The sequence below is a fragment of the Vicia villosa genome, unplaced genomic scaffold (genome assembly GCF_029867415.1).
Source record: "Vicia villosa cultivar HV-30 ecotype Madison, WI unplaced genomic scaffold, Vvil1.0 ctg.001954F_1_1, whole genome shotgun sequence".
Classification (NCBI taxonomy): Eukaryota; Viridiplantae; Streptophyta; class Magnoliopsida; order Fabales; family Fabaceae; genus Vicia; species Vicia villosa.
In genome coordinates this window covers 299985-314223 of record NW_026705790.1, presented here as the reverse complement: position 1 = coordinate 314223, position 14239 = coordinate 299985, and the positions used below count along the sequence as shown (strand labels likewise).

Below are 14239 nucleotides of genomic sequence, written 5' to 3'. Positions count from 1 at the left end.
TATGCAGATAATCATCAGTTGCTTATCCATTACTCTCAAGACAGTTTGACTGGTGCCGCACTGAAGTGGTACACAGGTCTGGATAGCACCAATATTCGAACATTCAATGACCTAGGTGAGGCCTTTGTCCGACAATACAAGTATAACTCGGATATGGCTCCAGACAGAGATCAGCTTCGATCCATGGCTCAGAAAGACCATGAAGCTTTCAAAGAGTATGCCCAACGATGGAGAGAAACTGCTGCTCAGATTAATCCACCGTTAAAAGAGAAAGAGATGACAAAGATCTTCTTGAATACTCTCAGTCCGTTTTATTATGAACGCATGATTGCTAGTGCTCCAAGTGATTTCACCGAAATGGTAAACATGGGGATGCGTTTAGAAGAAGGAGTCCGAACCGGACGCCTAACTAAAGAAGGTGGATCTTCAAGCGGAACCAAAAAGTTCGGAAGTGGTTTCCAAAAGAAGAAGGAACAAAGTGTTGACATGGTATCCCAAGGGAGGCCAAGAGGAAATGTCAATCGTCAACGACAGGTCGCTGCTATTGCGCCAGTCGTTAATACAACACCGAATCCGGGATTTACCCCGCAGTTTCAACAACAACAGCCTCGACCACAGGCTCAGCAGTTTAACAATAATCAGAATCGTGTACAAAGAGCTCCACAATTTGATCCGATTCCAATGACCTACACAGAATTGTACCCTGCTTTGATTGAAAGAGGTTTTGTTCAAACTAAAGCACCACCACCAGTACCTGAGAAACTCCCATGGTGGTACAAAGCTGAGGTCTCATGCCCTTATCATCAAGGAGCACCTGGCCATGATCTTGAGCATTGCATAGCTTTGAAATATGAAGTCCAGAGGTTGGTTAGGTCAAACCTTCTCTCTTTCAGAAATTTGAATCCTAATGTGCAAGCAAATCCGCTGCCCAATCATGGAGGGCATGTTGTAAACATGGTGTATGGATGTCCTGGTCCATACCGAGTCTATAATATCAATTTCTCAAGAGCAGATTTGGTACAAATGCACGCCACTCTCTATCGAGGGCCGAGTTTTCGCCAGCATCACTACGGTTCCTGAAGCATATGTTGTGTAGATCCTCACGGATGTTCGATTGTGAGAAGAGATCTCCAAGTGCTGTTGGATAATGGTACTATTCAGATCTACAGAAATAGGGATGAAAATGAAGTTAACATGATAGGATGTTATCCGCATGAGCTTTTAGTCTCAGATATCAACTCGGAAATGCCTACAGTTAACGTCATCGTTCCTCATTTCAACATGCCTGAGCGCATGGAAGTTACTTACAACAAGCCGAAGGTTCCTGTTGCTCCTTTGATCATTTGTCTACCTGGACCTGTTCCTTATGACTCTGACAAAGCAGTTCCATACAATTACAATGCCACAATGATAAAGAATGGACAAGAGGTTCCTTTACCTACTCTTTCATCTGTCGTGAATATCGCCGATGTGAGTCGAGTAACAAGAAGTGGACGTGTGTATACTCCACTACCCCCAAAGCAGCCTGTTGCTCCTGCAGCCGGACAAAATCCTGTTGTTACACCAGTAGGAAATCCTGTGGAAACTCCTGTTATTAATACAAACACTGATGTTGGTCAATCCAGTGGAACCAATGTCAATCCTGACTTTGATGAAATTTTGAGGCTTATCAAAAGAAGTGAATATAAGATTGTGGATCAGCTTATGCAGACTCCTTCAAAAATCTCAATACTTTCATTGCTGTTGAATTCAGAAGCCCACAGGGAAGCCCTGATGAGAGTTTTGGATCAAGCTTTTGTAGATCATGATGTGACTGTTGATCACTTTGATGGGATAATAGCCAACATAACAGCTTGCAATAATTTAAGCTTCTGTGATGAAGAACTCCCCGAGGAGGGTAAAAATCACAATCTTGCTTTGCACATTTCTATGAACTGTCAGTCAGACTCTTTGTCCAATGTGTTAGTAGACACCGGATCTTCCTTGAATGTGATGCCAAAGACGACTCTTGCTCGCTTGTCTTACCAAGGAATGCCTATGAAGTTCAGTGGTGTAGTTGTCAAAGCATTTGATGGATCGCGAAAATCTGTTATCGGCGAAGTCAACCTTCCCATGACAATTGGTCCACATACATTTCAAATCACCTTCCAGGTCATGGACATTCAAGCTGCTTATAGCTGTCTGTTAGGACGACCATGGATCCACGAAGCAGGGGCAGTAACGTCTACGCTCCATCAAAGGTTAAAATTTGTAACAAATGGAAAATTGGTAACAATAAGTGGAGAGCAAGCCTTGATGGTGAGCCATTTATCCAATTTCTCTTTCATTGGTGCTGATGATGTGGAAGGAACACAGTTCCAAGGTCTCTCTTTAGAAGACGAATCTTCCAAAAAGAAAGCATCAATCTCTTCTTACAAAGAGGCAGTAAAAGTAGTGAAAGATGGAACTACCACTGGCTGGGGGCAAGTTGTGATCCCTACCAAGAATGAAACTAGAACAGGACTCGGATGTTCACCAACGTTCTCAAACTGCACCAAGAAGGATGAAACCCTTCGTCCGATCAAAGAAACATTCATTAGTGGAGGATTCCTTAACCCAATTCCTCAAGAGGTCAATGTCCTTATCGAAGAATGCATCGAAGAAGGTCTCTCCGATGATGAAGAAGAATGGAAATGTTATCTCAATGACTCGGGATACATATCTCAGGAAGAACCATATCCTCCTTCAGAGAAATCCAAAGGCAAAGAAACTGAGCCTGTTCCTGCAGAAATCTGGGACACCTTGGGACAACCAAGTGGGAAATTTGATTATATGGTGAAATATACTGCACCTGAAAGTTACAAGATTGCGATTGAGGATATCCAACCAACTGGATGGGGAGATTCCTTTGAATATGATAGTCAACCAGAAGAGGTTTATCAGCCCTGTCAATTTTCTCAGCAGCCTGAAATTACTGAAGATTTTAGCTTCAACACATCTGCCAAGATTAACAATCCTGAAGATGGTTATTATCACATAAATGCCATTTTTGAAGATGAAGGGGAAGATGGTCCCGCAACTGACTCGGAAAGTGTCGCTGATAATGAGTCTCTTCATCCTGAAGACTGGGAAGAACACCCTGAAAATTCTGAAGACTGTGACTCATCGTATGCTCTTCAAAAAGTAGAAGAAGACCGTTTCAACTCTACAAAGAACAAGGTTGACAAACCAGGACCTTCAAATCCTGCTCGACCAGCGGTCAATACTGAAGATAATTCTGGGGATAATTTTCCTGAATACATAATACACAGAGGAGTTCGTTGCTACTGGAAGGCTGTCGACGTTCCGAATGTTGTTCGCCGCTCAAAGTAATCACCTCGCTGTTATTTTGACCTCCTGCCTTGCCCAAAGCAGAGAGATGTTTTATAGGGCTTTGCTTTTAAATGTTCCGCCCAAATAACTTTGTGTATAGGGCTTTGTGTTTAAAAGTTTCCCTCTTTGTCCTGCCCAAGACAAATGAGTTTGTGTTTAGGGCTTTGTTTCAAAAATGAATCATAAATAAAGTGTCATTTTGAATTCCCTACATTATATGTTTTATTTTTGCTTTTTCTGGAAATGGTAATCCTAAAAAAACCAAAATAAAAAAAAAAAACTTTTCAAAAAAATCTGCATACACTCCTGCATTCATAAATTTTCTGAAATAAATATAAATCACATGTGCAGATTAACTATTGATAAACCCATTGAATGCAATAACCCTATGCCCTCTCCCAACTTTGAGTTTCCTGTGTTCGAAGCCGAAGAAGAGGAAGAAGAGGAGATCCCGGACGAGATCTCTTGATTACTTAAGCACGAGGAAAGAGCCATTCTGCCTCACAAAGAGCCTCTAGAAAAGATCAACTTGGGTTCTGAAGAAGACAAAAAAGAAGTGACCATTGGATCGCTGCTTGATACTGATATCAAGAGTAAGTTGACAGACCTTCTCAAAGAATATGTTGATGTGTTTGCCTGGTCCTACCAAGACATGCCTGGGTTGGATACCAATATTGTTCAGCATTACTTACCATTGAAGCCAGAATGTCCGCCAGTCAAGCAGAAATTGCGAAGGACTCACCCTGATATGGCTAACAAGATCAAAGTGGAAGTTCAAAAGCAGCTCAACGCAGGTTTTCTTGTCACCTCTGAGTATCCTCAATGGTTGGCCAACATAGTGCCAGTTCCGAAGAAAGATGGCAAGGTCCGAATGTGTGTTGACTACCGTGACTTGAACTAAGCCAGTCCAAAAGATGACTTTCCGTTACCACATATTGACATGCTGGTTGATAACACTGCTAAGTTCAACGTCTTTTCCTTCATGGACGGGTTCTCCGGTTATAATCAGATCAAGATGGCTCCCGAAGACATGGAGAAGACATCTTTCATCACCCCATGGGGTACCTTTTGCTACAAAGTGATGCCGTTTGGATTAAAGAATGCAGGTGCAACTTACCAAAGGGCAATGACTACTCTCTTTCATGACATGATGCATAAAGAAATTGAAGTTTATGTGGACGACATGATAGCTAAGTCCAGCACAGAAGAAGAACATATTGAATACCTTCTGAAGTTGTTTCAACGACTAAGGAAATATCAGCTTCGCTTGAATCCTAACAAATGTACTTTTGGGGTTAGATCTGGAAAACTCTTGGGTTTCATTGTCAGCCAAAGAGGTATCGAAGTAGATCCCGACAAAGTCAGAGCTATTCAAGAGATGCCTGCACCAAAAACTGAAAAGCAAGTAAGAGGATTTCTTGGACGATTGAAATATATCTCCAGATTCATCTCTCAAATGACTGCTACTTGTGGGCCGATTTTCAAGCTTCTCCGCAAAGATCAAGGGGTTGTATGGACTGAAGATTGCCAGAAAGCGTTCGACAGTATCAAGGAATACCTGTTAGAACCACCAATATTGATTCCTCCAGTTGAAGAAAGACCACTAATCATGTACCTTACTGTGTTAGAAGAATCCATGGGTTGTATGCTTGGACAACAAGATGAAACCGGTAAGAAGGAGCATGCCATCTATTACTTGAGTAAGAAATTCACAGACTGTGAGTCTCGTTACTCCATGCTCGAAAAAACATGTTGTGCTTTGGCTTGGGCTTCAAAACGTCTCCGCCAATACATGATCAACAATACTACTTGGTTAATCTCCAAAATGGATCCGATCAAGTATGTCTTTGAAAAGCCTGCATTAACAGGAAGGATTGCCCGATGGCAAATGCTGTTATCCGAATATGACATCGAGTACCGTGCTCAAAAAGCGGTCAAAGGAAGCATTCTCGCCGATCACTTGGCGCATCAACCAATCAATGAATATCAATCTCTCAAGTTTGACTTTCCTGATGAAGATGTCTTGTACTTGAAGATGAAAGATTGTGACGAACCGTTACCAGAAGAAGGTCCTGATCCTGGATCAAGATGGGGCCTAATTTTTGATGGAGCAGTAAACGCTTTTGGCAATGGAATTGGGGCAATCATCATCACTCCCAAGGGTACTCATATCCCGTTCTCTGCCAGATTGCTATTTGATTGCACCAACAACATCGCAGAATACGAAGCTTGTATCATGGGTCTCGAAGAAGCCATTGACTTAAGGATCAAGATCCTAGACATATATGGAGATTCAGCCGTTGTGATCAACCAAATCAAAGACAAGTGGGAAACTTACCACCCTGGCTTGATTCCTTACAGAGATTATGCAAGACGTCTGTTGACCTTCTTCAACAAGGTTGAATTGCATCATATACCTCGAGATCAGAATCGAATGGCAGACACCTTGGCTACTCTATCTTCCATGTTCAAAGTCAATCATTGGAATGATATGCCTACAGTCAGAATTACGCGCCTTGAAAGGCCCGCCTATGTGTTTGCAACTGAAGCAGTCATCGATGATAAACCGTGGTTCCACGACATCAAACGCTTCCTTCAAACTCAAGAGTACCCACTTGGGGCATCAAAAAAAGATAAGAAAACTCTAAGGAGGCTTTCTGGCAGTTTCTTTCTGAACGGAGATGTGCTATACAAAAGAAATTTCGACATGGTTTTGCTCAGATGCGTGGATAGACACGAAGCAGATATGTTAATGCATGAAGTGCATGAAGGGTCCTTTGGAACTCATTCAGACGGGCATGCAATGACTAAGAAGATCTTAAGAGCAGGATACTATTGGTTGACAATGGAATCTGATTGTTATAAACACGTGAAGAGATGTCACAAGTGCCAGATCTACGCAGATAAGATCCATGTGCCACCGACTCTACTCAACGTTCTCTCATCTCCATGGCCTTTCTCCATGTGGGGTATCGACATGATTGGAATGATCGAACCGAAAGCTTCAAACGGTCATCGTTTCATCTTGGTGGCCATTGATTACTTCACCAAATGGGTCGAAGCAGCATCTTACGCCAATGTTACAAGACAAGTGGTTGTGAGGTTTATTAAGCACAACATCATTTGCCGATATGGTGTTCCCAGCAAGATCATTACTGATAATGGTTCGAACTTGAATAACAAGATGATGAAAGAACTGTGTGAGGAATTCAAGATTGAGCATCATAACTCTTCTCCTTACAGACCAAAAATGAACGGCGCCGTTGAAGCTGCCAACAAGAACATTAAGAAGATCGTCCAGAAAATGGTCGTCACTTACAAAGACTGGCATGAAATGCTGCCATTTGCTTTACATGGGTACCGTACTTCAGTGCGTACTTCAACAGGGGCAACTCCTTTTTCTCTAGTATACGGCATGTAAGTTGTGCTCCCCGTAGAAGTTGAAATCCCATCAATGAGAGTCCTCATGGAGACTAAGTTATCAGAGGCTGAATGGTGTCAAAGCAGATACGATCAGTTGAACTTAATCGAAGAAAAACGTATGACTGCTCTATGCCATGGACAGTTATACCAAGCAAGGATGAAACACGCCTTCAACAAAAAGGTTCGACCTCGTGAATTTCAAGAAGGCGACCTCGTGCTTAAAAAGATCTTGTCTTTTCAACCAGATTCTAGGGGCAAATGGTCTCCTAATTACGAGGGCCCGTATGTTGTCAAAAGAACATTTTCTGGCGGCACCATGACTCTTGCAACCATGGATGGTGATGAACTCCCACATCCTGTGAATGCTGATGCAGTCAAGAAATACTTTGTCTAAAAAATTACAAAAGAACAGCTCGGTAAGTCGAAAACCCGCAAAGGGCGACTTAGGCAAAAATGAGCGTCTCGGTGGACTGAAAACCTGAAAGGGCGGTCCAGGCAAAAATTAGAGACAATAAACAGAAAAAAATTCATCCTGGTAGATTGAAAACCTGAAAGGGCAATCTAGGCAAAAATTAGGGATTAATGACAAAGTAACTGCATCAGTCCATACTTCGTCACCTGAGGAGTCTTTCTCATCAAAGGATCTTCAATCAAATCATCGCCAATCTGAAGCAACAAGCACAGTTGGAACTCAAAGTTGTTAGGGGGAATAGTGGTTATTGCTTTCAATGTAGCCTTTTCCGCATAATTACCATTTCCAACTTTTTGTAAATACTCTATGGAATCACGCCTTTAGCTGATTACCATCTTATTAAATAAATTTGAGCCTTGTGCCCATTTGTTTGCAATCTTTAATTTCTTTCAGTTTCAAAATGACGCTTTAATTGTGTTATTCACTTTTAAAACAAAAAAAAAAGAAAAAAAAAGTTTTAAATGAATTTACTTTCCTTTTTCAAAATAAAGGCGAAACTTTCCTTTGAGTTGTGAACAACGGAAGGAACATCAGCAGTTGTCTCCGTAAGATGAACAAAAGGATTCTCCCTGAAAATTGTTGAGACAACGGTATTCTTGTCCCAGAAAAGAATTCTTGAAGCAATTATCCCTCGAGGTAAAGAAGCTCTTCTATCCCCAGTGAAGAAGCTCTTTTATCTCCAGTGAAGAAGGTCTTTTATCTCCAGTGACGAAGATTTTCTATCTCCAGTGAAAAGGTTCTTCCATTTCAATAAGGAAAAATGCTTATCTTCCCCAGAGAAGTTGAAAGCACGCAACACCATTCATCACCTGTGTTATCTACACCGTGTTGAAGAACATTTGCCAAGTATCTGGTTGTATTGCGACGTCGGTCCTTCTCCAGTATATACTTCTTTGTCTGTCAGTATTGTCAGTATGCATGCTACATTCATGACATTCATCATTCATACATATTTGCATCATTTATGCATCATTGCATTTTTCAAATGTCTGCCTAAAATCACTTGTTCAGGATATATCTATCCCAGAAAAAAGAAAAAAAAAAAAAGAAACAAAAATGGGCGTGTCATCTCTCCAGTAGGTTGTCACCCATAAGCAGAAAGAACATCTTCTTTCTCCAGTTCCCCACTGAGATCATTCCTCGTGGAAGAAGGTTGCTTTAGTTTTCTCCTCTAAAAAACAAAGGAGAAAATCCCCATTTGAGTTCATTCCTCACGGGTACAAAGTCTTGTTTGACTGTTTCTTTCCAATTCATTCTTGGATAGAACCCTGTCTTTACCCGAGATTCAAATTCCGATTCCTCAAATAGAGTCGTGAAAAACAGACAATAAGCAATAGCCTCATCATCCGAGCAGCTTATGTCTCTTCCAAAAGACTTTTCCTCTCAAGGAAATCAGTCGTGAAGACCATTTGACAATCAGGGCCTTATTACTCTTCACAAGGCTGAATAACCAGTAATTCCCCTAGCAAAGTCTCCAGGATCATTTTGTCACTTGGCTGATAATTGATCATGTCTTCAAAGCCACTATCACGAGGCTGGTAGTCGGTAACTTTTTGTTCTGGTTATATTATTAAACATGTCTATCACCATGCTGATAGTCGGTAATATTAACCGAACCTTTGAAACTCTTTTACCTTGTCAAGTTTATCACCATGCTGATAGTCGGTAATACAGTTTCATACCTTTCACCTTCGCATTATTAAACAAGTCTATCCCTGTGCTGATAGTCGGTAATGTCGATAGGTAAGCTTTTCTTACAAAGCTATCATTCCCCGGTGAAGCATACACTTGCTTTCCCGAAAAAACGGATTCTCTTCCTAAAACGGATTGAGACATCCTTCCCAACCTCTTTTCCCCAGCGGAGTCAGTTTTGATATTCCCTCGGTAAAGACATCCTTGCATCATTCGCAATTTTGGTATCTTAGGTCCAAAATTTGCGTCTTCTGATATTTAAGTCTCTTCCACCCTATCAAAACGAAGATTTTCAATCTTCATGTCTCAGGTTGGAGAAACTTAAATAGGGGCATCTGTCATACCCCAATTTTTGACCTAAGATACCACCTCATATCATTGCATATGCATCATTTGCATCTCTAACAAATTGCATAGTTTGTGTTTGCTACTTGTGACTCAGCAGGGATTTAATCAAGAAATCACTCATCAGTACAAGCAACAATCAACTAGGGTTTTGTTCTCCCTTCATCTCAAATGAATCATCTTCATCTACAATCAATATTTGGTCCTCCGAGATTCATTTCAACAAGCTCAAAGGCTCTGAATCGACTGAATTAGGGTTTTGACTGAAGACAACATACTCTTGACTTTTGCTCAGGATTTGACCTAATGACTTGGGACATGACCTCAAGACCCCAAGTGCATCATTTTGACCTAATCCATTGGCTCAAGACATCTCCTACACAAGGATTGATCAACAGTGAAATTTCAAATCATCAGATTAGGGTTTTTGAACTATCAAGGATTGAAAATCAGGGATCACATTTGGGAAACCCTAAAAATCCCCAGGAAGTCAATCAAAGGTCTCAATCATCTTCAAATAATCCCTATGACAACATCCAATGGAAATTACATCTCAATTCAAGATCCATAGTCATCAATTTGTGTTCATTTGAAGTGTGTCATTTTCAATTTGTTGCGATTCAAGAGATTAGTTTGGAATTTGTTCAAGGAATCGGCATATGGATTTGTCATTCATGAAAGAAAGTGTTTCACGTGGATTGCTTGGAATTTAGAACAAGTTCAAAGTCATATATAAGGATTTCTTCAAGGTTTGCAAAAAAAAACAGAAGACATTATCCATTTTGAGCTCATTTTGAAAGAATTGCTTCAAGTATGGTTCTAAGATCATGAATTCAAGAATTTCAAGTTCAATATTATTTCAAAGATCCATGATGGCAAGAACATGTTTCAAGGCCTAAAATTCAAAGGATTTCCTATCATTTTCTATTCCAAAGGAATTCAAATTCGATTCAAGATCATTCAAGAATAGTAACTTCATTCAAGTTCTAACAAGAAATTCAAGCATTCACAAATGATATTTTTTTTTTTACATGGAACAAATGAATTACAAATGAAGGGACTTTATTTAAAATTCAAGAATTACAAAGTTTCATTCATACAAAGTTGGAATTACAAGGAAAAGAAAAATAAAACTTCAAAGACATTCTTGAATTCTTCAATCTTCAAAGTCTTCATTCTTCAAGTTCAAGATTCTTCATTCTTTCTTCAAGAGTTCTCATGTGACATGAAAAAGAAAACAAAAGAGGGGTGAAATTAGCAAAAGTCAAAAAAAGCCAAAGAGAGATTTTTATGTCATAAAATTATGCAACTTAGAGATATCATAAAATGACATAAAAATTTACACACATGGCTTATATCATGAAAAATATCTTTGCATAAGAATATTCTTATTCTTATTTTTTATTCTTGCAATGATGAAGAATATATTCTTTTTCTTATCTTGCAATGATTGAAACTTGCCAATCAAGATTACCAATTGCCAAACACACCCTTAACTTTTCCTATAAATAGAAGGCCTCACTTCATTGCAAATCACACCAAAGCTACTATACTACTAGCTTTCTCACTTCTCTCTTTTCATAATTTTCAAAGTTCCATAGTTTGAAAAAGGGTGAAGAAATAGTTCATACCTTGGTGGAAGGTTTCCACTTGAAGATCATCTTCAAGTCTCCCTAATATCCAAAGAGGTGTTATGGCATCACCTTCATCAAAAGCCTACAATAACAAGCAAGGTGTTAGAGAAATTGTTAGTAACAACTCAAAGTTGTTAGTAACAATAAGAAATTCAAGGTGTACCTCAACAATAAACCGGCGAACACCTCCTCGCCGTAGGTAAGTTGTATTCATCCTCATGCTCAATATTATTGTTTAATCATTACTACAAATATGTTATTCTTGTGCATAACTGAAAAATCAAAAACATGAGGTTGAATTTTTTGTAAGTGAACAAAACAAAAACACAGAAGCAACAGCAAAAGTTAACAATTAATTCAAAGTTGCAAGAATCAACACACAACAATTTCACAAAGCACCAATCCAAAAATTCAGCAACACAACAACAATTCGAAAACAGTTCAGCAGCAGACAATAATTTGCAAACGGTTCAGAATCACGACCATAGCAAGAACAATTCAAAAATTCAGCAGCGACATCAATTAATTCAGAGCAATACCAACAATAAACTAACTTGCAGAAATTCAGAAAAGAACTCAAAGCTTACCTCGACGAATAAGGCAAAAGATCTTTTAGCCGCAGGTAAGTCATCTCCACCTTCACTCTCAATATTACTAATAATTTGAAACTACAAATATATTCTTGATTACCATCCGAAAATCAAAATACAGAGATCATAAGTTTGTTGTTATGTCATATGAAGAAGAGAAAAACGAATTTGTTAAGAGCCATACATTCTGTTTGTTGAGGTTGTTCATAACTCAGAGAAAGCCGAGAGTGATATCGAGAGGGTGTTGTTGTTGTTTGTTCACAGTGAGCAACCGAGAAAGATGAATGATCAATTACTGAGTTATCATTAAGAAGAAAACAAAAAAAAACGAAATTTGGAAAGAAACATACCTGGGTTCTTCAAGCTTCTTCCATGGCCGCGAGTGAGAGATAGAGAGCGATCAAGAGAGGAAAACCAAATCACTGTCACTCACTGAGCAAGAGAACCATGAGCTTCTTGCCGTTTAAACCGAGTGAGAACCGCGAGTTTGAGAGCAAACCGAGAGAGAGGTTTTGTTGTTGTTCAAAAGCGAAGAGAGTGAAACCGAGAGGGGAAGGGGCTGCCATTGTTGTTGCTCATCGTGAGAAAGATGAAGAGAGTTTTTTTTCAGAAAAAAAGGGAAAGAGAGATGCAAGAGGCGCTGCCTCTTTTCTTCAAAGTTCTAGGGTTTTCCAAACCCGTTTTGTGATTAGGAGGGCGGATCCGGGTCACATTGACCCGACCCGGTCCGGCCCACTCCTTTTTATTTTGGCATTCAGCTTTTAGTCACTTTGGGCTGCACCCTCCCTCCGGGATTCACACCCCCTGGCCCAATCTTTTTTTCTCTTATTCTTATTTCAATTTCCTTCTAGTTTCTTTTATTTTCATGAAGAAAAGATTAAATATTATTAATGTAGGATTTAATTTGATTTTTCTTAATCCTTATTAAAAAATGACAAAAATATGTTTTTTTATATTAAAAGTTTTCTTTTAATATTTTCATATGTTTATAAGTGTGCCCTTTTAATTCTTATTAAAAAACACCAAAAAAATATTTTAGATGCATATTTAATTTTATGTTTTCTAATTATTTTCTTCCTTCATGAAAAATCACAAAAAAATGTCTTTTCTTAGATTAATTTCATTTGAATTTGATATTTTCATATTATTTTGTGTAGATTAATCATATAAATTTCTATTTGATTACTGTTGCACATCATTTGAATTCTCTAACTTTATCCGAGACTTCCAGATTATTTCTCTGTTGTCTTTTGGATTTGTCTGTTTGTTTGGTCTTCCATTTGCTGTAGGAGTCCATAAACAATTACTGGATGATCATGGAATGCTGTAAGTTGTGAGCTTATCCGACGTTCTTTTCTGCTGGTGAGGATGCTTAATATCTGTTGAGATCCTAATTAATTCCAAGCATATCACTTGAGGATCACGGTAACACCTCAAACTCAGAAATCCAATTTTCTCATTCTTCAAGGTAAGCCTAAAACTCAATCAACTGTTTTCACAATAATAATCAATTCACTTTCAAATCATCCATTGTTTTTCAAAACAGTGGGGCCTCTCGAATATTAGAGAGTGTAAGTCCCATTTCTTTTCTTTTTGTACAGTTTTCAAAACAATAAAACTTCAAAACAAAAATCTTTTCGAAACAATCTTCAAATCATTTTCAAATCATTTTCAAATCATTTTCAAAACGACAAAACTCCAAAGAAACAAAACTTTTCAAATATACCATGGGCCTCCATGTAGGTATAAGTCCCAAGCCCCTTTTGTACATACCCGTTCCTGTACATGAAATTAGGTATTTCATTGTACACACACATTTTTGTACATATCTCAATCTGTTTTTTTTTAACTTTGAATAACAAACCAAAAATGAAGGTTTCTTTAAATCTTCCCAAAAATATACCATGGGCCTCCATGTAGGTATAAGTCCCAAGCCCTTTTGTAAATACCTGTTTTCATAGCTTTGAATAAACTCAAGTGGACCTCTCCTCGAGTATAAGTCCCGAGCCCCGTGTATACAAATTGATCATGCTTACAGGTATATTTCCTTCATAAACTCCATTATATACACACACTTTGTCATATATATGTAATTGTTCATACCTGTTCATGTTTGTTTATACTTGTTCATGTTTGTTCATATGTGTGATATGTGTGCTTGTTCAACTTAGTACAACACTAGGTTCCCCATAGCCTCCTATTGGGCTTCGTGCAAAGAATCTCCCTAGTTTAGGTTAGGACATAGAGTATGGTTTCCCGGTGAAATCGCTCTAAGAGCTCAAACCAACTATACCATGCCTCCCCTTGGGCTTTGTACAAACGAGTGACCCTCCCATAGCCTCCTCTTGGGCTTACAATGCAAGGACCCTGGATTGTCCCTCCCATAGCCTCCTCTTGGGCTTACAATGCAAGGACCCTCGGATAGCCTCCTCTTGGGCTTCGTACAAGGACCCACGGGCTTCTTATAAGCATCCCCAATATCCAAATCAAATACCCTAGGAGATTAGACATTTATCATCTCTATGATAGGAGTATCTCATCTATATCATCACAAACAATCAATCAATCAAACTTTTTTGCCACAAGGCTGGCTAATCAACTTAACTTTTTTTGCCACAAGGCTGGCTAATCAATCAAACCGTTTTGCCACCGTACTGGCTGATTAATCAAAGTTTTTGTCACAAGGCTGACTTCATTGAAACTTTTGCCACAAGGTTGGCTGATTAATCAAA

The 14239-nt window shown here is 39.1% G+C and overlaps 1 long non-coding RNA gene across 1 annotated transcript; it reads right to left on the bottom strand.

Annotated features, from left to right (window-relative positions):
* Nucleotides 1-10536: 10536 nt before the first annotated feature.
* On the bottom strand, nt 10537-12129 carry LOC131637260 (uncharacterized). The gene is made up of 4 exons (XR_009294299.1): nt 11692-12129; nt 11505-11585; nt 11081-11189; nt 10537-10999 (listed from the first exon to the last, which is right to left on the bottom strand). It is a non-coding gene; the product is annotated as an uncharacterized LOC131637260 (long non-coding RNA).
* Nucleotides 12130-14239: the final 2110 nt, after the last annotated feature.